Below are 26,369 nucleotides of genomic sequence, written 5' to 3' on the forward strand. Positions count from 1 at the left end.
CTGACGGGTTTTTGGAACGTTTCCCGGCGCTCCCTGGCCCAAAAGTGTTTTTCGACCGTTTTTGAAATTTTGAAAAAATGCGTAACCACCCCCCCTTACGAAAAAGTCAAAAATTGACTTTCTCCAAAAGTCCACTTTTTTTGGATATTCGGGGTGTGCCGAGAGTCCTGACGGGTTTTTGGAGCGTTTCCCGGCGCTCCCTGGCCCAAAAGTGTTTTTCGACCATTTTTGAAATTTTGAAAAAATGCGTAACCACCCCCCCTTACGAAAAAGTCAAAAATTGACTTTCCCCAAAAGTCCACTTTTTTTGCATATTCGGGGTGTGCCGAGAGTCCTGATGGGTTTTTGGAACGTTTCCCGGTGCTCCCTGGCCCAAAAGTGTTTTTCGACCGTTTTTGAAATTTTGAAAAAATGCGTAACCACCCCCCCTTACGAAAAAGTCAAAAATTGACTTTCCCCAAAAGTCCACTTTTTTTGCATATTCGGGGTGTGCCGAGAGTCATGACGGGTTTTTGGAACGTTTCCCGGCGCTCCCTGGCCCAAAAGTCTTTTTTGACCGTTATTGAAATTTTGAAAAAATGCGTAACCACCCCCCCTTACGAAAAAGTCAAAAATTGACTTTCCCCAAAAGTCCAATTGTTTTGCATATTCGGGCAGTGCCGAGAGTCCTGACGGGTTTTTGGAACGTCTCCCGGCGCTCCCTGGCCCAAAAGTGTATTTCGACTGTTTTTGAAATTTTGAAAAAATGCGTAACCACCCCCCCTTACGAAAAAGTCAAAAATTGACTTTCTCCAAAAGTCCACTTTTTTTATATATTCGGAGTGTGCCGAGAGTCCTGACGGGTTTTTGGAACGTTTCCCGGTGCCCCCTGTCCCAAAAGTGTTTTTCGACCGTTTTTGAAATTTTGAAAAAATGCGTAACCACCCCCCCCCCCCTTACGAAAAAGTCAAAAATTGACTTTCTCCAAAAGTCCACTTTTTTTGCATATTCGGGGTGTGCCGAGAGTCCTGACGGGTTTTTGGAACGTTTCCCGGCGCTCCCTGGCCCAAAAGTGTTTTTCGACCGTTTTTGAAATTTTGAAAAAATACGTAACCACCCCCCCTTACGAAAAAGTCAAAAATTTACTTTCTCCAAAAGTCCACTTTTTTTGGATATTCGGGGTGTGCCGAGAGTCCTGACGGGTTTTTGGAGCGTTTCCCGGCGCTCCCTGGCCCAAAAGTGTTTTTTGACCATTTTTGAAATTTTGAAAAAATGCGTAACCACCCCCCCTTACGAAAAAGTCAAAAATTGACTTTCCCCAAAAGTCCACTTTTTTTGCATATTCGGGGTGTGCCAAGAGTCCTGACGGGTTTTTGGAACGTTTCCCGGCGGTCCCTGGCCCAAAAGTGTTTTTCGACCATTTTTGAAATTTTGAAAAAATGCGTAACCACCCCCCCTTACGAAAAAGTCAAAAATTGACTTTCTCCAAAAGTCCACTTTTTTTTGCATATTCGGGGTGTGCCGAGAGTCCTGACGGGTTTTTGGAGCGTTTCCCGGCGCTCCCTGGCCCAAAAGTGTTTTTCGACCATTTTTGAAATTTTGAAAAAATGCGTAACCACCCCCCCTTACGAAAAAGTCAAAAATTGACTTTCCCCAAAAGTCCACTTTTTTTGCATGTTCGGGGTGTGCCGAGAGTCCTGACGGGTTTTTGGAACGTTTCCCGGTGCTCCCTGTCCCAAAAGTGTTTTTCGACCGTTTTTGAAATTTTGAAAAAATGCGTAACCACCCCCCCTTACGAAAAAGTCAAAAATTGACTTTCCCCAAAAGTCCACTTTTTTTGCATATTCGGGGTGTGCCGAGAGTCCTGACGGGTTTTTGGAACGTTTCCCGGCGCTCCCTGGCCCAAAAGTGTTTTTCGACCGTTTTTGAAATTTTGAAAAAATGCGTAACCACCCCCCCTTACGAAAAAGTCAAAAATTGACTTTCTCCAAAAGTCCACTTTTTTTGGATATTCGGGGTGTGCCGAGAGTCCTGACGGGTTTTTGGAGCGTTTCCCGGCGCTCCCTGGCCCAAAAGTGTTTTTCGACCATTTTTGAAATTTTGAAAAAATGCGTAACCACCCCCCCTTACGAAAAAGTCAAAAATTGACTTTCCCCAAAAGTCCACTTTTTTTGCATATTCGGGGTGTGCCGAGAGTCCTGATGGGTTTTTGGAACGTTTCCCGGTGCTCCCTGGCCCAAAAGTGTTTTTCGACCGTTTTTGAAATTTTGAAAAAATGCGTAACCACCCCCCCTTACGAAAAAGTCAAAAATTGACTTTCCCCAAAAGTCCACTTTTTTTGCATATTCGGGGTGTGCCGAGAGTCATGACGGGTTTTTGGAACGTTTCCCGGCGCTCCCTGGCCCAAAAGTCTTTTTTGACCGTTATTGAAATTTTGAAAAAATGCGTAACCACCCCCCCTTACGAAAAAGTCAAAAATTGACTTTCCCCAAAAGTCCAATTGTTTTGCATATTCGGGCAGTGCCGAGAGTCCTGACGGGTTTTTGGAACGTCTCCCGGCGCTCCCTGGCCCAAAAGTGTATTTCGACTGTTTTTGAAATTTTGAAAAAATGCGTAACCACCCCCCCTTACGAAAAAGTCAAAAATTGACTTTCTCCAAAAGTCCACTTTTTTTATATATTCGGAGTGTGCCGAGAGTCCTGACGGGTTTTTGGAACGTTTCCCGGTGCCCCCTGTCCCAAAAGTGTTTTTCGACCGTTTTTGAAATTTTGAAAAAATGCGTAACCACCCCCCCCCCCCTTACGAAAAAGTCAAAAATTGACTTTCTCCAAAAGTCCACTTTTTTTGCATATTCGGGGTGTGCCGAGAGTCCTGACGGGTTTTTGGAACGTTTCCCGGCGCTCCCTGGCCCAAAAGTGTTTTTCGACCGTTTTTGAAATTTTGAAAAAATACGTAACCACCCCCCCTTACGAAAAAGTCAAAAATTTACTTTCTCCAAAAGTCCACTTTTTTTGGATATTCGGGGTGTGCCGAGAGTCCTGACGGGTTTTTGGAGCGTTTCCCGGCGCTCCCTGGCCCAAAAGTGTTTTTTGACCATTTTTGAAATTTTGAAAAAATGCGTAACCACCCCCCATTACGAAAAAGTCAAAAATTGACTTTCCCCAAAAGTCCACTTTTTTTGCATATTCGGGGTGTGCCGAGAGTCATGACGGGTTTTTGGAACATTTCCCGGCGCTCCCTGGCCCAAAAGTCTTTTTTGACCGTTTTTGAAATTTTGAAAAAATGCGTAACCACCCCCCCTTACGAAAAAGTCAAAAATTTACTTTCCCCAAAAGTCCACTTTTTTTGCATATTCGGGGTGTGCCGAGAGTCCTGACGGGTTTTTGGAACGTTTCCCGGCGCTCCCTGGCCCAAAAGTGTTTTTCGACCGTTTTTGAAATTTTGAAAAAATGCGTAACCACCCCCCCTTACGAAAAAGTCAAAAATTGACTTTCCCCAAAAGTCCCATTTTTTTGCATATTCGGGATGTGCCGAGAGTCCTGACGGGTTTTTGGAACGTTTCCCGGCGTTCCCTGGCCCAAAAGTGTTTTTCGACCATTTTTGAAATTTTGAAAAAATGCGTAACCACCCCCCCTTACGAAAAAGTCAAAAATTGACTTTCTCCAAAAGTCCACTTTTTTTGCATATTCGGGGTGTGCCGAGAGTCCTGACGGGTTTTTGGAGCGTTTCCCGGCGCTCCCTGGCCCAAAAGTGTTTTTCGACCATTTTTGAAATTTTGAAAAAATGCGTAACCACCCCCCCTTACGAAAAAGTCAAAAATTGACTTTCCCCAAAAGTCCACTTTTTTTGCATATTCGGGGTGTGCCGAGAGTCCTGACGGGTTTTTGGAGCGTTTCCCGGCGCTCCCTGGCCCAAAAGTGTTTTTCGACCATTTTTGAAATTTTGAAAAAATGCGTAACCACCCCCCCTTACGAAAAAGTCAAAAATTGACTTTCCCCAAAAGTCCACTTTTTTTGCATATTCGTGGTGTGCCGAGAGTCCTGACGGGTTTTTGGAACGTTTCCCGGCGCTCCCTGGCCCAAAAGTGTTTTTCGACCGTTTTTGAAATTTTGAAAAAATGCGTAACCACCCCCCCTTACGAAAAAGTCAAAAATTGACTTTCCCCAAAAGTCCACTTTTTTTGCATATTCGGGATGTGCCGAGAGTCCTGACGGGTTTTTGGAACGTTTCCCGGCGGTCCCTGGTCCAAAAGTGTTTTTCGACCGTTTTTGAAATTTTGAAAAAATGCGTAACCACCCCCCCTTACGAAAAAGTCAAAAATTGACTTTCCCCAAAAGTCCACTTTTTTTGGATATTCGGGGTGTGCCGAGAGTCCTGACGGGTTTTTGGAACGATTCCCGGCGCTCCCTGTCCCAAAAGTGTTTTTCGACCGTTTTTGAAATTTTGAAAAAATGCGTAACCACCCCCCCTTACGAAAAAGTCAAAAATTGACTTTCCCCAAAAGTCCACTTTTTTTGCATATTCGGGGTGTGCCGAGAGTCCTGACGGGTTTTTGGAACGTTTCCCGGCGCTCCCTGGCCCAAAAGTTTTTTTCGACCGTTTTTGAAATTTTGAAAAAATGCGTAACCACCCCCCCTTACGAAAAAGTCAAAAATTGACTTTCCCCAAAAGTCCACTTTTTTTGCATATTCGGGTGTGCCGAGAGTCCTGACGGGTTTTTGGAACGTTTCCCGGTGCTCCCTGGCCCAAAAGTGTTTTTTGACCGTTTTTGAAATTTTGAAAAAATGCGTAACCACCCCCCCTTACGAAAAAGTCAAAAATTGACTTTCCCCAAAAGTCCCATTTTTTTGCATATTCGGGATGTGCCGAGAGTCCTGACGGGTTTTTGGAACGTTTCCCGGCGGTCCCTGGACCAAAAGTGTTTTTCGACCATTTTTGAAATTTTGAAAAAATGCGTAACCACCCCCCCTTACGAAAAAGTCAAAAATTGACTTTCTCCAAAAGTCCACTTTTTTTGCATATTCGGGGTGTGCCGAGAGTCCTGACGGGTTTTTGGAGCGTTTCCCGGCGCTCCCTGGCCCAAAAGTGTTTTTCGACCATTTTTGAAATTTTGAAAAAATGCGTAACCACCCCCCCTTACGAAAAAGTCAAAAATTGACTTTCCCCAAAAGTCCACTTTTTTTGCATATTCGGGGTGTGCCGAGAGTCCTGACGGGTTTTTGGAGCGTTTCCCGGCGCTCCCTGGCCCAAAAGTGTTTTTCGACCATTTTTGAAATTTTGAAAAAATACGTAACCACCCCCCCTTACGAAAAAGTCAAAAATTGACTTTCCCCAAAAGTCCACTTTTTTTGCATATTCGGGGTGTGCCGAGAGTCCTGACGGGTTTTTGGAACGTTTCCCGGTGCTCCCTGGCCCAAAAGTGTTTTTTGACCGTTTTTGAAATTTTGAAAAAATGCGTAACCACCCCCCCTTACGAAAAAGTCAAAAATTGACTTTCCCCAAAAGTCCACTTTTTTTGCATATTCGGGGTGTGCAGAGAGTCCTGACGGGTTTTTGGAACGTTTCCCGGCGCTCCCTGGCCCAAAAGTGTTTTTCGACCGTTTTTGAAATTTTGAAAAAATGCGTAACCACCCCCCCTTACGAAAAAGTCAAAAATTGACTTTCCCCAAAAGTCCCCTTTTTTTGCATATACGGGATGTGCCGAGAGTCCTGACGGGTTTTTGGAACGTTTCCCGGCGGTCCCTGGCCATAAAGTGTTTTTCGACCATTTTTGAAATTTTGAAAAAATGCGTAACCACCCCCCCTTACGAAAAAGTCAAAAATTGACTTTCTCCAAAAGTCCACTTTTTTTGCATATTCGGGGTGTGCCGAGAGTCCTGACGGGTTTTTGGAGCGTTTCCCGGCGCTCCCTAGCCCAAAAGTGTTTTTCGACCATTTTTGAAATTTTGAAAAAATGCGTAACCACCCCCCCTTACGAAAAAGTCAAAAATTGACTTTCCCCAAAAGTCCACTTTTTTTGCATATTCGGGGTGTGCCGAGAGTCCTGACGGGTTTTTGGAGCGTTTCCCGGCGCTCCCTGGCCCAAAAGTGTTTTTCGACCATTTTTGAAATTTTGAAAAAATGCGTAACCACCCCCCCTTACGAAAAAGTCAAAAATTGACTTTCCCCAAAAGTCCACTTTTTTTGCATATTCGGGGTGTGCCGAAGGTCCTGACGGGTTTTTGGAACGTTTCCCGGTGCTCCCTGGCCCAAAAGTGTTTTTTGACCGTTTTTGAAATTTTGAAAAAATGCGTAACCACCCCCCCTTACGAAAAAGTCAAAAATTGACTTTCCCCAAAAGTCCACTTTTTTTGCATATTCGGGGTGTGCCAAGAGTCCTGACGGGTTTTTGGAAAGTTTCCCGGCGCTCCCTGGCCCAAAAGTGTTTTTCGACCGTTTTTGAAATTTTGAAAAAATGCGTAACCACCCCCCCTTACGAGAAAGTCAAAAATTGACTTTCCCCAAAAGTCCCCTTTTTTTGCATATACGGGATGTGCCGAGAGTCCTGACGGGTTTTTGGAACGTTTCCCGGCGGTCCCTGGCCATAAAGTGTTTTTCGACCATTTTTGAAATTTTGAAAAAATGCGTAACCACCCCCCTTACGAAAAAGTCAAAAATTGACTTTCTCCAAAAGTCCACTTTTTTTGCATATTCGGGGTGTGCCGAGAGTCCTGACGGGTTTTTGGAGCGTTTCCCGGCGCTCCCTGGCCCAAAAGTGTTTTTCGACCGTTTTTGAAATTTTGAAAAAATGCGTAACCACCCCCCTTACGAAAAAGTCAAAAATTGACTTTCTCCAAAAGTCCACTTTTTTTGCATATTCGGGGTGTGCCGAGAGTCCTGACGGGTTTTTGGAGCGTTTCCCGGCGCTCCCTGGCCCAAAAGTGTTTTTCGACCATTTTTGAAATTTTGAAAAAATGCGTAACCACCCCCCCTTACGAAAAAGTCAAAAATTGACTTTCCCCAAAAGTCCACTTTTTTTGCATATTCGGGGTGTGCCGAGAGTCCTGACGGGTTTTTGGAGCGTTTCCCGGCGCTCCCTGGCCCAAAAGTGTTTTTCGACCATTTTTGAAATTTTGAAAAAATACGTAACCACCCCCCCTTACGAAAAAGTCAAAAATTGACTTTCCCCAAAAGTCCACTTTTTTTGCATATTCGGGGTGTGCCGAGAGTCCTGACGGGTTTTTGGAACGTTTCCCGGTTCTCCCTGGCCCAAAAGTGTTTTTTGACCGTTTTTGAAATTTTGAAAAAATGCGTAACCACCCCCCCTTACGAAAAAGTCAAAAATTGACTTTCCCCAAAAGTCCACTTTTTTTGCATATTCGGGGTGTGCCAAGAGTCCTGACGGGTTTTTGGAACGTTTCCCGGCGCTCCCTGGCCCAAAAGTGTTTTTCGACCGTTTTTGAAATTTTGAAAAAATGCGTAACCACCCCCCCTTACGAAAAAGTCAAAAATTGACTTTCCCCAAAAGTCCCCTTTTTTTGCATATACGGGATGTGCCGAGAGTCCTGACGGGTTTTTGGAACGTTTCCCGGCGGTCCCTGGCCATAAAGTGTTTTTCGACCATTTTTGAAATTTTGAAAAAATGCGTAACCACCCCCCCTTACGAAAAAGTCAAAAATTGACTTTCTCCAAAAGTCCACTTTTTTTGCATATTCGGGGTGTGCCGAGAGTCCTGACGGGTTTTTGGAGCGTTTCCCGGCGCTCCCTAGCCCAAAAGTGTTTTTCGACCATTTTTGAAATTTTGAAAAAATGCGTAACCACCCCCCCTTACGAAAAAGTCAAAAATTGACTTTCCCCAAAAGTCCACTTTTTTTGCATATTCGGGGTGTGCCGAGAGTCCTGACGGGTTTTTGGAGCGTTTCCCGGCGCTCCCTGGCCCAAAAGTGTTTTTCGACCATTTTTGAAATTTTGAAAAAATGCGTAACCACCCCCCCTTACGAAAAAGTCAAAAATTGACTTTCCCCAAAAGTCCACTTTTTTTGCATATTCGGGGTGTGCCGAGAGTCCTGACGGGTTTTTGGAACGTTTCCCGGTGCTCCCTGGCCCAAAAGTGTTTTTTGACCGTTTTTGAAATTTTGAAAAAATGCGTAACCACCCCCCCTTACGAAAAAGTCAAAAATTGACTTTCCCCAAAAGTCCACTTTTTTTGCATATTCGGGGTGTGCCAAGAGTCCTGACGGGTTTTTGGAAAGTTTCCCGGCGCTCCCTGGCCCAAAAGTGTTTTTCGACCGTTTTTGAAATTTTGAAAAAATGCGTAACCACCCCCCCTTACGAAAAAGTCAAAAATTGACTTTCCCCAAAAGTCCCCTTTTTTTGCATATACGGGATGTGCCGAGAGTCCTGACGGGTTTTTGGAACGTTTCCCGGCGGTCCCTGGCCATAAAGTGTTTTTCGACCATTTTTGAAATTTTGAAAAAATGCGTAACCACCCCCCCTTACGAAAAAGTCAAAAATTTACTTTCCCCAAAAGTCCACTTTTTTTGCATATTCGGGGTGTGCCGAGAGTCCTGACGGGTTTTTGGAACGTTTCCCGGTGCCCCCTGTCCCAAAAGTGTTTTTCGACCGTTTTTGAAATTTTGAAAAAATGCGTAACCACCCCCCTTACGAAAAAGTCAAAAATTGACTTTCCCCAAAAGTCCACTTTTTTTGCATATTCGGGGTGTGCCGAGAGTCCTGACGGGTTTTTGGAACGTTTCCCGGCGCTCCCTGGCCCAAAAGTGTTTTTCGACCATTTTTGAAATTTTGAAAAAATGCGTAACCACCCCCCCTTACGAAAAAGTCAAAAATTGACTTTCCCCAAAAGTCCACTTTTTTTGCATATTCGGGGTGTGCCGAGAGTCCTGACGGGTTTTTGGAGCGTTTCCCGGCGCTCCCTGGCCCAAAAGTGTTTTTCGACCATTTTTGAAATTTTGAAAAAATGCGTAACCACCCCCCCTTACGAAAAAGTCAAAAATTGACTTTCCCCAAAAGTCCACTTTTTTTGCATATTCGGGGTGTGCCGAGAGTCCTGACGGGTTTTTGGAACGTTTCCCGGTGCTCCCTGGCCCAAAAGTGTTTTTTGACCGTTTTTGAAATTTTGAAAAAATGCGTAACCACCCCCCCTTACGAAAAAGTCAAAAATTGACTTTCCCCAAAAGTCCACTTTTTTTGCATATTCGGGGTGTGCCGAGAGTCCTGACGGGTTTTTGGAACGTTTCCCGGCGCTCCCTGGCCCAAAAGTGTTTTTCGACCGTTTTTGAAATTTTGAAAAAATACGTAACCACCCCCCCTTACGAAAAAGTCAAAAATTGACTTTCTCCAAAAGTCCACTTTTTTTGGATATTCGGGTGTGCCGAGAGTCCTGACGGGTTTTTGGAGCGTTTCCCGGCGCTCCCTGGCCCAAAAGTGTTTTTTGACCATTTTTGAAATTTTGAAAAAATGCGTAACCACCCCCCCTTACGAAAAAGTCAAAAATTGACTTTCCCCAAAAGTCCACTTTTTTTGCATATTCGGGGTGTGCCGAGAGTCATGACGGGTTTTTGGAACATTTCCCGGCGCTCCCTGGCCCAAAAGTCTTTTTTGACCGTTTTTGAAATTTTGAAAAAATGCGTAACCACCCCCCCTTACGAAAAAGTCAAAAATTTACTTTCCCCAAAAGTCCACTTTTTTTGCATATTCGGGGTGTGCCGAGAGTCCTGACGGGTTTTTGGAACGTTTCCCGGTGCCCCCTGTCCCAAAAGTGTTTTTCGACCGTTTTTGAAATTTTGAAAAAATGCGTAACCACCCCCCTTACGAAAAAGTCAAAAATTGACTTTCCCCAAAAGTCCACTTTTTTTGCATATTCGGGATGTGCCGAGAGTCCTGACGGGTTTTTGGAACGTTTCCCGGCGGTCCCTGGTCCAAAAGTGTTTTTCGACCGTTTTTGAAATTTTGAAAAAATGCGTAACCACCCCCCCTTACGAAAAAGTCAAAAATTGACTTTCCCCAAAAGTCCAATTTTTTTGCATATTCGGGGTGTGCCGAGAGTCCTGACGGGTTTTTGGAACGTTTCCCGGCACTCCCTGTCCCAAAAGTGTTTTTCGACCGTTTTTGAAATTTTGAAAAAATGCGTAACCACCCCCCCTTACGAAAAAGTCAAAAATTTACTTTCCCCAAAAGTCCACTTTTTTTGCATATTCGGGGTGTGCCGAGAGTCCTGACGGGTTTTTGGAACGTTTCCCGGTGCCCCCTGTCCCAAAAGTGTTTTTCGACCGTTTTTGAAATTTTGAAAAAATGCGTAACCACCCCCCTTACGAAAAAGTCAAAAATTGACTTTCCCCAAAAGTCCACTTTTTTTGCATATTCGGGGTGTGCCGAGAGTCCTGACGGGTTTTTGGAACGTTTCCCGGCGCTCCCTGGCCCAAAAGTGTTTTTCGACCGTTTTTGAAATTTTGAAAAAATGCGTAACCACCCCCCCTTACGAAAAAGTCAAAAATTGACTTTCCCCAAAAGTCCACTTTTTTTGCATATTCGGGATGTGCCGAGAGTCCTGACGGGTTTTTGGAACGTTTCCCGGCGGTCCCTGGTCCAAAAGTGTTTTTCGACCGTTTTTGAAATTTTGAAAAAATGCGTAACCACCCCCCCTTACGAAAAAGTCAAAAATTGACTTTCCCCAAAAGTCCAATTTTTTTGCATATTCGGGGTGTGCCGAGAGTCCTGACGGGTTTTTGGAACGTTTCCCGGCACTCCCTGTCCCAAAAGTGTTTTTTGACCGTTTTTGAAATTTTGAAAAAATGCGTAACCACCCCCCCTTACGAAAAAGTCAAAAATTGACTTTCCCCAAAAGTCCCATTTTTTTGCATATTCGGGATGTGCCGAGAGTCCTGACGGGTTTTTGGAACGTTTCCCGGCGTTCCCTGGCCCAAAAGTGTTTTTCGACCATTTTTGAAATTTTGAAAAAATGCGTAACCACCCCCCCTTACGAAAAAGTCAAAAATTGACTTTCTCCAAAAGTCCACTTTTTTTGCATATTCGGGGTGTGCCGAGAGTCCTGACGGGTTTTTGGAGCGTTTCCCGGCGCTCCCTGGCCCAAAAGTGTTTTTCGACCATTTTTGAAATTTTGAAAAAATGCGTAACCACCCCCCCTTACGAAAAAGTCAAAAATTGACTTTCCCCAAAAGTCCACTTTTTTTGCATATTCGGGGTGTGCCGAGAGTCCTGACGGGTTTTTGGAGCGTTTCCCGGCGCTCCCTGGCCCAAAAGTGTTTTTCGACCATTTTTGAAATTTTGAAAAAATGCGTAACCACCCCCCCTTACGAAAAAGTCAAAAATTGACTTTCCCCAAAAGTCCACTTTTTTTGCATATTCGTGGTGTGCCGAGAGTCCTGACGGGTTTTTGGAACGTTTCCCGGCGCTCCCTGGCCCAAAAGTGTTTTTCGACCGTTTTTGAAATTTTGAAAAAATGCGTAACCACCCCCCCTTACGAAAAAGTCAAAAATTTACTTTCCCCAAAAGTCCACTTTTTTTGCATATTCGGGATGTGCCGAGAGTCCTGACGGGTTTTTGGAACGTTTCCCGGCGGTCCCTGGTCCAAAAGTGTTTTTCGACCGTTTTTGAAATTTTGAAAAAATGCGTAACCACCCCCCCTTACGAAAAAGTCAAAAATTGACTTTCCCCAAAAGTCCACTTTTTTTGGATATTCGGGGTGTGCCGAGAGTCCTGACGGGTTTTTGGAACGATTCCCGGCGCTCCCTGTCCCAAAAGTGTTTTTCGACCGTTTTTGAAATTTTGAAAAAATGCGTAACCACCCCCCCTTACGAAAAAGTCAAAAATTGACTTTCCCCAAAAGTCCACTTTTTTTGCATATTCGGGGTGTGCCGAGAGTCCTGACGGGTTTTTGGAACGTTTCCCGGCGCTCCCTGGCCCAAAAGTGTTTTTCGACCGTTTTTGAAATTTTGAAAAAATGCGTAACCACCCCCCCTTACGAAAAAGTCAAAAATTGACTTTCTCCAAAAGTCCACTTTTTTTGGATATTCGGGGTGTGCCGAGAGTCCTGACGGGTTTTTGGAGCGTTTCCCGGCGCTCCCTGGCCCAAAAGTTTTTTTCGACCGTTTTTGAAATTTTGAAAAAATGCGTAACCACCCCCCCTTACGAAAAAGTCAAAAATTGACTTTCCCCAAAAGTCCACTTTTTTTGCATATTCGGGTGTGCCGAGAGTCCTGACGGGTTTTTGGAACGTTTCCCGGTGCTCCCTGGCCCAAAAGTGTTTTTTGACCGTTTTTGAAATTTTGAAAAAATGCGTAACCACCCCCCCTTACGAAAAAGTCAAAAATTGACTTTCCCCAAAAGTCCCATTTTTTTGCATATTCGGGATGTGCCGAGAGTCCTGACGGGTTTTTGGAACGTTTCCCGGCGGTCCCTGGACCAAAAGTGTTTTTCGACCATTTTTGAAATTTTGAAAAAATGCGTAACCACCCCCCCTTACGAAAAAGTCAAAAATTGACTTTCTCCAAAAGTCCACTTTTTTTGCATATTCGGGGTGTGCCGAGAGTCCTGACGGGTTTTTGGAGCGTTTCTAGGCGCTCCCTGGCCCAAAAGTGTTTTTCGACCATTTTTGAAATTTTGAAAAAATGCGTAACCACCCCCCCTTACGAAAAAGTCAAAAATTGACTTTCCCCAAAAGTCCACTTTTTTTGCATATTCGGGGTGTGCCGAGAGTCCTGACGGGTTTTTGGAGCGTTTCCCGGCGCTCCCTGGCCCAAAAGTGTTTTTCGACCATTTTTGAAATTTTGAAAAAATACGTAACCACCCCCCCTTACGAAAAAGTCAAAAATTGACTTTCCCCAAAAGTCCACTTTTTTTGCATATTCGGGGTGTGCCGAGAGTCCTGACGGGTTTTTGGAACGTTTCCCGGTGCTCCCTGGCCCAAAAGTGTTTTTTGACCGTTTTTGAAATTTTGAAAAAATGCGTAACCACCCCCCCTTACGAAAAAGTCAAAAATTGACTTTCCCCAAAAGTCCACTTTTTTTGCATATTCGGGGTGTGCAGAGAGTCCTGACGGGTTTTTGGAACGTTTCCCGGCGCTCCCTGGCCCAAAAGTGTTTTTCGACCGTTTTTGAAATTTTGAAAAAATGCGTAACCACCCCCCCTTACGAAAAAGTCAAAAATTGACTTTCCCCAAAAGTCCCCTTTTTTTGCATATACGGGATGTGCCGAGAGTCCTGACGGGTTTTTGGAACGTTTCCCGGCGGTCCCTGGCCATAAAGTGTTTTTCGACCATTTTTGAAATTTTGAAAAAATGCGTAACCACCCCCCCTTACGAAAAAGTCAAAAATTGACTTTCTCCAAAAGTCCACTTTTTTTGCATATTCGGGGTGTGCCGAGAGTCCTGACGGGTTTTTGGAGCGTTTCCCGGCGCTCCCTAGCCCAAAAGTGTTTTTCGACCATTTTTGAAATTTTGAAAAAATGCGTAACCACCCCCCCTTACGAAAAAGTCAAAAATTGACTTTCCCCAAAAGTCCACTTTTTTTGCATATTCGGGGTGTGCCGAGAGTCCTGACGGGTTTTTGGAGCGTTTCCCGGCGCTCCCTGGCCCAAAAGTGTTTTTCGACCATTTTTGAAATTTTGAAAAAATGCGTAACCACCCCCCCTTACGAAAAAGTCAAAAATTGACTTTCCCCAAAAGTCCACTTTTTTTGCATATTCGGGGTGTGCCGAGAGTCCTGACGGGTTTTTGGAACGTTTCCCGGTGCTCCCTGGCCCAAAAGTGTTTTTTGACCGTTTTTGAAATTTTGAAAAAATGCGTAACCACCCCCCCTTACGAAAAAGTCAAAAATTGACTTTCCCCAAAAGTCCACTTTTTTTGCATATTCGGGGTGTGCCAAGAGTCCTGACGGGTTTTTGGAAAGTTTCCCGGCGCTCCCTGGCCCAAAAGTGTTTTTCGACCGTTTTTGAAATTTTGAAAAAATGCGTAACCACCCCCCCTTACGAAAAAGTCAAAAATTGACTTTCCCCAAAAGTCCCCTTTTTTTGCATATACGGGATGTGCCGAGAGTCCTGACGGGTTTTTGGAACGTTTCCCGGCGGTCCCTGGCCATAAAGTGTTTTTCGACCATTTTTGAAATTTTGAAAAAATGCGTAACCACCCCCCCTTACGAAAAAGTCAAAAATTGACTTTCTCCAAAAGTCCACTTTTTTTGCATATTCGGGGTGTGCCGAGAGTCCTGACGGGTTTTTGGAGCGTTTCCCGGCGCTCCCTGGCCCAAAAGTGTTTTTCGACCGTTTTTGAAATTTTGAAAAAATGCGTAACCACCCCCCTTACGAAAAAGTCAAAAATTGACTTTCTCCAAAAGTCCACTTTTTTTGCATATTCGGGGTGTGCCGAGAGTCCTGACGGGTTTTTGGAGCGTTTCCCGGCGCTCCCTGGCCCAAAAGTGTTTTTCGACCATTTTTGAAATTTTGAAAAAATGCGTAACCACCCCCCCTTACGAAAAAGTCAAAAATTGACTTTCCCCAAAAGTCCACTTTTTTTGCATATTCGGGGTGTGCCGAGAGTCCTGACGGGTTTTTGGAGCGTTTCCCGGCGCTCCCTGGCCCAAAAGTGTTTTTCGACCATTTTTGAAATTTTGAAAAAATACGTAACCACCCCCCCTTACGAAAAAGTCAAAAATTGACTTTCCCCAAAAGTCCACTTTTTTTGCATATTCGGGGTGTGCCGAGAGTCCTGACGGGTTTTTGGAACGTTTCCCGGTGCTCCCTGGCCCAAAAGTGTTTTTTGACCGTTTTTGAAATTTTGAAAAAATGCGTAACCACCCCCCCTTACGAAAAAGTCAAAAATTGACTTTCCCCAAAAGTCCACTTTTTTTGCATATTCGGGGTGTGCCAAGAGTCCTGACGGGTTTTTGGAACGTTTCCCGGCGCTCCCTGGCCCAAAAGTGTTTTTCGACCGTTTTTGAAATTTTGAAAAAATGCGTAACCACCCCCCCTTACGAAAAAGTCAAAAATTGACTTTCCCCAAAAGTCCCCTTTTTTTGCATATACGGGATGTGCCGAGAGTCCTGACGGGTTTTTGGAACGTTTCCCGGCGGTCCCTGGCCATAAAGTGTTTTTCGACCATTTTTGAAATTTTGAAAAAATGCGTAACCACCCCCCCTTACGAAAAAGTCAAAAATTGACTTTCTCCAAAAGTCCACTTTTTTTGCATATTCGGGGTGTGCCGAGAGTCCTGACGGGTTTTTGGAGCGTTTCCCGGCGCTCCCTAGCCCAAAAGTGTTTTTCGACCATTTTTGAAATTTTGAAAAAATGCGTAACCACCCCCCCTTACGAAAAAGTCAAAAATTGACTTTCCCCAAAAGTCCACTTTTTTTGCATATTCGGGGTGTGCCGAGAGTCCTGACGGGTTTTTGGAGCGTTTCCCGGCGCTCCCTGGCCCAAAAGTGTTTTTCGACCATTTTTGAAATTTTGAAAAAATGCGTAACCACCCCCCCTTACGAAAAAGTCAAAAATTGACTTTCCCCAAAAGTCCACTTTTTTTGCATATTCGGGGTGTGCCGAGAGTCCTGACGGGTTTTTGGAACGTTTCCCGGTGCTCCCTGGCCCAAAAGTGTTTTTTGACCGTTTTTGAAATTTTGAAAAAATGCGTAACCACCCCCCCTTACGAAAAAGTCAAAAATTGACTTTCCCCAAAAGTCCACTTTTTTTGCATATTCGGGGTGTGCCAAGAGTCCTGACGGGTTTTTGGAAAGTTTCCCGGCGCTCCCTGGCCCAAAAGTGTTTTTCGACCGTTTTTGAAATTTTGAAAAAATGCGTAACCACCCCCCCTTACGAAAAAGTCAAAAATTGACTTTCCCCAAAAGTCCCCTTTTTTTGCATATACGGGATGTGCCGAGAGTCCTGACGGGTTTTTGGAACGTTTCCCGGCGGTCCCTGGCCATAAAGTGTTTTTCGACCATTTTTGAAATTTTGAAAAAATGCGTAACCACCCCCCCTTACGAAAAAGTCAAAAATTGACTTTCTCCAAAAGTCCACTTTTTTTGCATATTCGGGGTGTGCCGAGAGTCCTGACGGGTTTTTGGAGCGTTTCCCGGCGCTCCCTGGCCCAAAAGTGTTTTTCGACCGTTTTTGAAATTTTGAAAAAATGCGTAACCACCCCCCCTTACGAAAAAGTCAAAAATTTACTTTCCCCAAAAGTCCACTTTTTTTGCATATTCGGGGTGTGCCGAGAGTCCTGACGGGTTTTTGGAACGTTTCCCGGTGCCCCCTGTCCCAAAAGTGTTTTTCGACCGTTTTTGAAATTTTGAAAAAATGCGTAACCACCCCCCTTACGAAAAAGTCAAAAATTGACTTTCCCCAAAAGTCCACTTTTTTTGCATATTCGGGGTGTGCCGAGAGTCCTGACGGGTTTTTGGAACGTTTCCCGGCGCTCCCTGGCCCAAAAGTGTTTTTCGACCATTTTTGAAATTTTGAAAAAATGCGTAACCACCCCCCCTTACGAAAAAGTCAAAAATTGACTTTCCCCAAAAGTCCACTTTTTTTGCATATTCGGGGTGTGCCGAGAGTCCTGACGGGTTTTTGGAGCGTTTCCCGGCGCTCCCTGGCCCAAAAGTGTTTTTCGACCATTTTTGAAATTTTGAAAAAATGCGTAACCACCCCCCCTTACGAAAAAGTCAAAAATTGACTTTCCCCAAAAGTCCACTTTTTTTGCATATTCGGGGTGTGCCGAGAGTCCTGACGGGTTTTTGGAACGTTTCCCGGTGCTCCCTGGCCCAAAAGTGTTTTTTGACCGTTTTTGAAATTTTGAAAAAATGCGTAACCACCCCCCCTTACGAAAAAGTCAAAAATTGACTTTCCCCAAAAGTCCACTTTTTTTGCATATTCGGGGTGTGCCGAGAGTCCTGACGGGTTTTTGGAACGTTTCCCGGCGCTCCCTGGCCCAAAAGTGTTTTTCGACCGTTTTTGAAATTTTGAAAAAATACGTAACCACCCCCCCTTACGAAAAAGTCAAAAATTGACTTTCTCCAAAAGTCCACTTTTTTTGGATATTCGGGTGTGCCGAGAGTCCTGACGGGTTTTTGGAGCGTTTCCCGGCGCTCCCTGGCCCAAAAGTGTTTTTTGACCATTTTTGAAATTTTGAAAAAATGCGTAACCACCCCCCCTTACGAAAAAGTCAAAAATTGACTTTCCCCAAAAGTCCACTTTTTTTGCATATTCGGGGTGTGCCGAGAGTCATGACGGGTTTTTGGAACATTTCCCGGCGCTCCCTGGCCCAAAAGTCTTTTTTGACCGTTTTTGAAATTTTGAAAAAATGCGTAACCACCCCCCCTTACGAAAAAGTCAAAAATTTACTTTCCCCAAAAGTCCACTTTTTTTGCATATTCGGGGTGTGCCGAGAGTCCTGACGGGTTTTTGGAACGTTTCCCGGTGCCCCCTGTCCCAAAAGTGTTTTTCGACCGTTTTTGAAATTTTGAAAAAATGCGTAACCACCCCCCTTACGAAAAAGTCAAAAATTGACTTTCCCCAAAAGTCCACTTTTTTTGCATATTCGGGATGTGCCGAGAGTCCTGACGGGTTTTTGGAACGTTTCCCGGCGGTCCCTGGTCCAAAAGTGTTTTTCGACCGTTTTTGAAATTTTGAAAAAATGCGTAACCACCCCCCCTTACGAAAAAGTCAAAAATTGACTTTCCCCAAAAGTCCAATTTTTTTGCATATTCGGGGTGTGCCGAGAGTCCTGACGGGTTTTTGGAACGTTTCCCGGCACTCCCTGTCCCAAAAGTGTTTTTCGACCGTTTTTGAAATTTTGAAAAAATGCGTAACCACCCCCCCTTACGAAAAAGTCAAAAATTGACTTTCCCCAAAAGTCCACTTTTTTTGCATATTCGGGGTGTGCCGAGAGTCCTGACGGGTTTTTGGAGCGTTTCCCGGCGCTCCCTGGCCCAAAAGTGTTTTTCGACCATTTTTGAAATTTTGAAAAAATGCGTAACCACCCCCCCTTACGAAAAAGTCAAAAATTGACTTTCCCCAAAAGTCCACTTTTTTTGCATATTCGGGGTGTGCCGAGAGTCCTGACGGGTTTTTGGAACGTTTCCCGGTGCTCCCTGGCCCAAAAGTGTTTTTTGACCGTTTTTGAAATTTTGAAAAAATGCGTAACCACCCCCCCTTACGAAAAAGTCAAAAATTGACTTTCCCCAAAAGTCCACTTTTTTTGCATATTCGGGGTGTGCCAAGAGTCCTGACGGGTTTTTGGAAAGTTTCCCGGCGCTCCCTGGCCCAAAAGTGTTTTTCGACCGTTTTTGAAATTTTGAAAAAATGCGTAACCACCCCCCCTTACGAAAAAGTCAAAAATTGACTTTCCCCAAAAGTCCCCTTTTTTTGCATATACGGGATGTGCCGAGAGTCCTGACGGGTTTTTGGAACGTTTCCCGGCGGTCCCTGGCCATAAAGTGTTTTTCGACCATTTTTGAAATTTTGAAAAAATGCGTAACCACCCCCCCTTACGAAAAAGTCAAAAATTGACTTTCTCCAAAAGTCCACTTTTTTTGCATATTCGGGGTGTGCCGAGAGTCCTGACGGGTTTTTGGAGCGTTTCCCGGCGCTCCCTGGCCCAAAAGTGTTTTTCGACCGTTTTTGAAATTTTGAAAAAATGCGTAACCACCCCCCCTTACGAAAAAGTCAAAAATTTACTTTCCCCAAAAGTCCACTTTTTTTGCATATTCGGGGTGTGCCGAGAGTCCTGACGGGTTTTTGGAACGTTTCCCGGTGCCCCCTGTCCCAAAAGTGTTTTTCGACCGTTTTTGAAATTTTGAAAAAATGCGTAACCACCCCCCTTACGAAAAAGTCAAAAATTGACTTTCCCCAAAAGTCCACTTTTTTTGCATATTCGGGGTGTGCCGAGAGTCCTGACGGGTTTTTGGAACGTTTCCCGGCGCTCCCTGGCCCAAAAGTGTTTTTCGACCATTTTTGAAATTTTGAAAAAATGCGTAACCACCCCCCCTTACGAAAAAGTCAAAAATTGACTTTCCCCAAAAGTCCACTTTTTTTGCATATTCGGGGTGTGCCGAGAGTCCTGACGGGTTTTTGGAGCGTTTCCCGGCGCTCCCTGGCCCAAAAGTGTTTTTCGACCATTTTTGAAATTTTGAAAAAATGCGTAACCACCCCCCCTTACGAAAAAGTCAAAAATTGACTTTCCCCAAAAGTCCACTTTTTTTGCATATTCGGGGTGTGCCGAGAGTCCTGACGGGTTTTTGGAACGTTTCCCGGTGCTCCCTGGCCCAAAAGTGTTTTTTGACCGTTTTTGAAATTTTGAAAAAATGCGTAACCACCCCCCCTTACGAAAAAGTCAAAAATTGACTTTCCCCAAAAGTCCACTTTTTTTGCATATTCGGGGTGTGCCGAGAGTCCTGACGGGTTTTTGGAACGTTTCCCGGCGCTCCCTGGCCCAAAAGTGTTTTTCGACCGTTTTTGAAATTTTGAAAAAATACGTAACCACCCCCCCTTACGAAAAAGTCAAAAATTGACTTTCTCCAAAAGTCCACTTTTTTTGGATATTCGGGTGTGCCGAGAGTCCTGACGGGTTTTTGGAGCGTTTCCCGGCGCTCCCTGGCCCAAAAGTGTTTTTTGACCATTTTTGAAATTTTGAAAAAATGCGTAACCACCCCCCCTTACGAAAAAGTCAAAAATTGACTTTCCCCAAAAGTCCACTTTTTTTGCATATTCGGGGTGTGCCGAGAGTCATGACGGGTTTTTGGAACATTTCCCGGCGCTCCCTGGCCCAAAAGTCTTTTTTGACCGTTTTTGAAATTTTGAAAAAATGCGTAACCACCCCCCCTTACGAAAAAGTCAAAAATTTACTTTCCCCAAAAGTCCACTTTTTTTGCATATTCGGGGTGTGCCGAGAGTCCTGACGGGTTTTTGGAACGTTTCCCGGTGCCCCCTGTCCCAAAAGTGTTTTTCGACCGTTTTTGAAATTTTGAAAAAATGCGTAACCACCCCCCTTACGAAAAAGTCAAAAATTGACTTTCCCCAAAAGTCCACTTTTTTTGCATATTCGGGATGTGCCGAGAGTCCTGACGGGTTTTTGGAACGTTTCCCGGCGGTCCCTGGTCCAAAAGTGTTTTTCGACCGTTTTTGAAATTTTGAAAAAATGCGTAACCACCCCCCCTTACGAAAAAGTCAAAAATTGACTTTCCCCAAAAGTCCAATTTTTTTGCATATTCGGGGTGTGCCGAGAGTCCTGACGGGTTTTTGGAACGTTTCCCGGCACTCCCTGTCCCAAAAGTGTTTTTCGACCGTTTTTGAAATTTTGAAAAAATGCGTAACCACCCCCCCTTACGAAAAAGTCAAAAATTTACTTTCCCCAAAAGTCCACTTTTTTTGCATATTCGGGGTGTGCCGAGAGTCCTGACGGGTTTTTGGAACGTTTCCCGGTGCCCCCTGTCCCAAAAGTGTTTTTCGACCGTTTTTGAAATTTTGAAAAAATGCGTAACCACCCCCCTTACGAAAAAGTCAAAAATTGACTTTCCCCAAAAGTCCACTTTTTTTGCATATTCGGGGTGTGCCGAGAGTCCTGACGGGTTTTTGGAACGTTTCCCGGCGCTCCCTGGCCCAAAAGTGTTTTTCGACCGTTTTTGAAATTTTGAAAAAATGCGTAACCACCCCCCCTTACGAAAAAGTCAAAAATTGACTTTCCCCAAAAGTCCCCTTTTTTTGCATATACGGGATGTGCCGAGAGTCCTGACGGGTTTTTGGAACGTTTCCCGGCGGTCCCTGGCCATAAAGTGTTTTTCGACCATTTTTGAAATTTTGAAAAAATGCGTAACCACCCCCCCTTACGAAAAAGTCAAAAATTGACTTTCTCCAAAAGTCCACTTTTTTTGCATATTCGGGGTGTGCCGAGAGTCCTGACGGGTTTTTGGAGCGTTTCCCGGCGCTCCCTAGCCCAAAAGTGTTTTTCGACCATTTTTGAAATTTTGAAAAAATGCGTAACCACCCCCCCTTACGAAAAAGTCAAAAATTGACTTTCCCCAAAAGTCCACTTTTTTTGCATATTCGGGGTGTGCCGAGAGTCCTGACGGGTTTTTGGAGCGTTTCCCGGCGCTCCCTGGCCCAAAAGTGTTTTTCGACCATTTTTGAAATTTTGAAAAAATGCGTAACCACCCCCCCTTACGAAAAAGTCAAAAATTGACTTTCCCCAAAAGTCCACTTTTTTTGCATATTCGGGGTGTGCCGAGAGTCCTGACGGGTTTTTGGAACGTTTCCCGGTGCTCCCTGGCCCAAAAGTGTTTTTTGACCGTTTTTGAAATTTTGAAAAAATGCGTAACCACCCCCCCTTACGAAAAAGTCAAAAATTGACTTTCCCCAAAAGTCCACTTTTTTTGCATATTCGGGGTGTGCCAAGAGTCCTGACGGGTTTTTGGAAAGTTTCCCGGCGCTCCCTGGCCCAAAAGTGTTTTTCGACCGTTTTTGAAATTTTGAAAAAATGCGTAACCACCCCCCCTTACGAAAAAGTCAAAAATTGACTTTCCCCAAAAGTCCCCTTTTTTTGCATATACGGGATGTGCCGAGAGTCCTGACGGGTTTTTGGAACGTTTCCCGGCGGTCCCTGGCCATAAAGTGTTTTTCGACCATTTTTGAAATTTTGAAAAAATGCGTAACCACCCCCCCTTACGAAAAAGTCAAAAATTGACTTTCTCCAAAAGTCCACTTTTTTTGCATATTCGGGGTGTGCCGAGAGTCCTGACGGGTTTTTGGAGCGTTTCCCGGCGCTCCCTGGCCCAAAAGTGTTTTTCGACCGTTTTTGAAATTTTGAAAAAATGCGTAACCACCCCCCTTACGAAAAAGTCAAAAATTGACTTTCTCCAAAAGTCCACTTTTTTTGCATATTCGGGGTGTGCCGAGAGTCCTGACGGGTTTTTGGAGCGTTTCCCGGCGCTCCCTGGCCCAAAAGTGTTTTTCGACCATTTTTGAAATTTTGAAAAAATGCGTAACCACCCCCCCTTACGAAAAAGTCAAAAATTGACTTTCCCCAAAAGTCCACTTTTTTTGCATATTCGGGGTGTGCCGAGAGTCCTGACGGGTTTTTGGAGCGTTTCCCGGCGCTCCCTGGCCCAAAAGTGTTTTTCGACCATTTTTGAAATTTTGAAAAAATACGTAACCACCCCCCCTTACGAAAAAGTCAAAAATTGACTTTCCCCAAAAGTCCACTTTTTTTGCATATTCGGGGTGTGCCGAGAGTCCTGACGGGTTTTTGGAACGTTTCCCGGTGCTCCCTGGCCCAAAAGTGTTTTTTGACCGTTTTTGAAATTTTGAAAAAATGCGTAACCACCCCCCCTTACGAAAAAGTCAAAAATTGACTTTCCCCAAAAGTCCACTTTTTTTGCATATTCGGGGTGTGCCAAGAGTCCTGACGGGTTTTTGGAACGTTTCCCGGCGCTCCCTGGCCCAAAAGTGTTTTTCGACCGTTTTTGAAATTTTGAAAAAATGCGTAACCACCCCCCCTTACGAAAAAGTCAAAAATTGACTTTCCCCAAAAGTCCCCTTTTTTTGCATATACGGGATGTGCCGAGAGTCCTGACGGGTTTTTGGAACGTTTCCCGGCGGTCCCTGGCCATAAAGTGTTTTTCGACCATTTTTGAAATTTTGAAAAAATGCGTAACCACCCCCCCTTACGAAAAAGTCAAAAATTGACTTTCTCCAAAAGTCCACTTTTTTTGCATATTCGGGGTGTGCCGAGAGTCCTGACGGGTTTTTGGAGCGTTTCCCGGCGCTCCCTAGCCCAAAAGTGTTTTTCGACCATTTTTGAAATTTTGAAAAAATGCGTAACCACCCCCCCTTACGAAAAAGTCAAAAATTGACTTTCCCCAAAAGTCCACTTTTTTTGCATATTCGGGGTGTGCCGAGAGTCCTGACGGGTTTTTGGAGCGTTTCCCGGCGCTCCCTGGCCCAAAAGTGTTTTTCGACCATTTTTGAAATTTTGAAAAAATGCGTAACCACCCCCCCTTACGAAAAAGTCAAAAATTGACTTTCCCCAAAAGTCCACTTTTTTTGCATATTCGGGGTGTGCCGAGAGTCCTGACGGGTTTTTGGAACGTTTCCCGGTGCTCCCTGGCCCAAAAGTGTTTTTTGACCGTTTTTGAAATTTTGAAAAAATGCGTAACCACCCCCCCTTACGAAAAAGTCAAAAATTGACTTTCCCCAAAAGTCCACTTTTTTTGCATATTCGGGGTGTGCCAAGAGTCCTGACGGGTTTTTGGAAAGTTTCCCGGCGCTCCCTGGCCCAAAAGTGTTTTTCGACCGTTTTTGAAATTTTGAAAAAATGCGTAACCACCCCCCCTTACGAAAAAGTCAAAAATTGACTTTCCCCAAAAGTCCCCTTTTTTTGCATATACGGGATGTGCCGAGAGTCCTGACGGGTTTTTGGAACGTTTCCCGGCGGTCCCTGGCCATAAAGTGTTTTTCGACCATTTTTGAAATTTTGAAAAAATGCGTAACCACCCCCCCTTACGAAAAAGTCAAAAATTGACTTTCTCCAAAAGTCCACTTTTTTTGCATATTCGGGGTGTGCCGAGAGTCCTGACGGGTTTTTGGAGCGTTTCCCGGCGCTCCCTGGCCCAAAAGTGTTTTTCGACCGTTTTTGAAATTTTGAAAAAATGCGTAACCACCCCCCCTTACGAAAAAGTCAAAAATTTACTTTCCCCAAAAGTCCACTTTTTTTGCATATTCGGGGTGTGCCGAGAGTCCTGACGGGTTTTTGGAACGTTTCCCGGTGCCCCCTGTCCCAAAAGTGTTTTTCGACCGTTTTTGAAATTTTGAAAAAATGCGTAACCACCCCCCTTACGAAAAAGTCAAAAATTGACTTTCCCCAAAAGTCCACTTTTTTTGCATATTCGGGGTGTGCCGAGAGTCCTGACGGGTTTTTGGAACGTTTCCCTGCGCTCCCTGGCCCAAAAGTGTTTTTCGACCATTTTTGAAATTTTGAAAAAATGCGTAACCACCCCCCCTTACGAAAAAGTCAAAAATTGACTTTCCCCAAAAGTCCACTTTTTTTGCATATTCGGGGTGTGCCGAGAGTCCTGACGGGTTTTTGGAGCGTTTCCCGGCGCTCCCTGGCCCAAAAGTGTTTTTCGACCATTTTTGAAATTTTGAAAAAATGCGTAACCACCCCCCCTTACGAAAAAGTCAAAAATTGACTTTCCCCAAAAGTCCACTTTTTTTGCATATTCGGGGTGTGCCGAGAGTCCTGACGGGTTTTTGGAACGTTTCCCGGTGCTCCCTGGCCCAAAAGTGTTTTTTGACCGTTTTTGAAATTTTGAAAAAATGCGTAACCACCCCCCCTTACGAAAAAGTCAAAAATTGACTTTCCCCAAAAGTCCACTTTTTTTGCATATTCGGGGTGTGCCGAGAGTCCTGACGGGTTTTTGGAACGTTTCCCGGCGCTCCCTGGCCCAAAAGTGTTTTTCGACCGTTTTTGAAATTTTGAAAAAATACGTAACCACCCCCCCTTACGAAAAAGTCAAAAATTGACTTTCTCCAAAAGTCCACTTTTTTTGGATATTCGGGTGTGCCGAGAGTCCTGACGGGTTTTTGGAGCGTTTCCCGGCGCTCCCTGGCCCAAAAGTGTTTTTTGACCATTTTTGAAATTTTGAAAAAATGCGTAACCACCCCCCCTTACGAAAAAGTCAAAAATTGACTTTCCCCAAAAGTCCACTTTTTTTGCATATTCGGGGTGTGCCGAGAGTCATGACGGGTTTTTGGAACATTTCCCGGCGCTCCCTGGCCCAAAAGTCTTTTTTGACCGTTTTTGAAATTTTGAAAAAATGCGTAACCACCCCCCCTTACGAAAAAGTCAAAAATTTACTTTCCCCAAAAGTCCACTTTTTTTGCATATTCGGGGTGTGCCGAGAGTCCTGACGGGTTTTTGGAACGTTTCCCGGTGCCCCCTGTCCCAAAAGTGTTTTTCGACCGTTTTTGAAATTTTGAAAAAATGCGTAACCACCCCCCTTACGAAAAAGTCAAAAATTGACTTTCCCCAAAAGTCCACTTTTTTTGCATATTCGGGATGTGCCGAGAGTCCTGACGGGTTTTTGGAACGTTTCCCGGCGGTCCCTGGTCCAAAAGTGTTTTTCGACCGTTTTTGAAATTTTGAAAAAATGCGTAACCACCCCCCCTTACGAAAAAGTCAAAAATTGACTTTCCCCAAAAGTCCAATTTTTTTGCATATTCGGGGTGTGCCGAGAGTCCTGACGGGTTTTTGGAACGTTTCCCGGCACTCCCTGTCCCAAAAGTGTTTTTCGACCGTTTTTGAAATTTTGAAAAAATGCGTAACCACCCCCCCTTACGAAAAAGTCAAAAATTGACTTTCCCCAAAAGTCCACTTTTTTTGCATATTCGGGGTGTGCCGAGAGTCCTGACGGGTTTTTGGAGCGTTTCCCGGCGCTCCCTGGCCCAAAAGTGTTTTTCGACCATTTTTGAAATTTTGAAAAAATGCGTAACCACCCCCCCTTACGAAAAAGTCAAAAATTGACTTTCCCCAAAAGTCCACTTTTTTTGCATATTCGGGGTGTGCCGAGAGTCCTGACGGGTTTTTGGAACGTTTCCCGGTGCTCCCTGGCCCAAAAGTGTTTTTTGACCGTTTTTGAAATTTTGAAAAAATGCGTAACCACCCCCCCTTACGAAAAAGTCAAAAATTGACTTTCCCCAAAAGTCCACTTTTTTTGCATATTCGGGGTGTGCCAAGAGTCCTGACGGGTTTTTGGAAAGTTTCCCGGCGCTCCCTGGCCCAAAAGTGTTTTTCGACCGTTTTTGAAATTTTGAAAAAATGCGTAACCACCCCCCCTTACGAAAAAGTCAAAAATTGACTTTCCCCAAAAGTCCCCTTTTTTTGCATATACGGGATGTGCCGAGAGTCCTGACGGGTTTTTGGAACGTTTCCCGGCGGTCCCTGGCCATAAAGTGTTTTTCGACCATTTTTGAAATTTTGAAAAAATGCGTAACCACCCCCCCTTACGAAAAAGTCAAAAATTGACTTTCTCCAAAAGTCCACTTTTTTTGCATATTCGGGGTGTGCCGAGAGTCCTGACGGGTTTTTGGAGCGTTTCCCGGCGCTCCCTGGCCCAAAAGTGTTTTTCGACCGTTTTTGAAATTTTGAAAAAATGCGTAACCACCCCCCCTTACGAAAAAGTCAAAAATTTACTTTCCCCAAAAGTCCACTTTTTTTGCATATTCGGGGTGTGCCGAGAGTCCTGACGGGTTTTTGGAACGTTTCCCGGTGCCCCCTGTCCCAAAAGTGTTTTTCGACCGTTTTTGAAATTTTGAAAAAATGCGTAACCACCCCCCTTACGAAAAAGTCAAAAATTGACTTTCCCCAAAAGTCCACTTTTTTTGCATATTCGGGGTGTGCC

This window comes from Corythoichthys intestinalis, chromosome 22 (assembly GCF_030265065.1).
Source record: "Corythoichthys intestinalis isolate RoL2023-P3 chromosome 22, ASM3026506v1, whole genome shotgun sequence".
Taxonomy (NCBI): Eukaryota; Metazoa; Chordata; class Actinopteri; order Syngnathiformes; family Syngnathidae; genus Corythoichthys; species Corythoichthys intestinalis.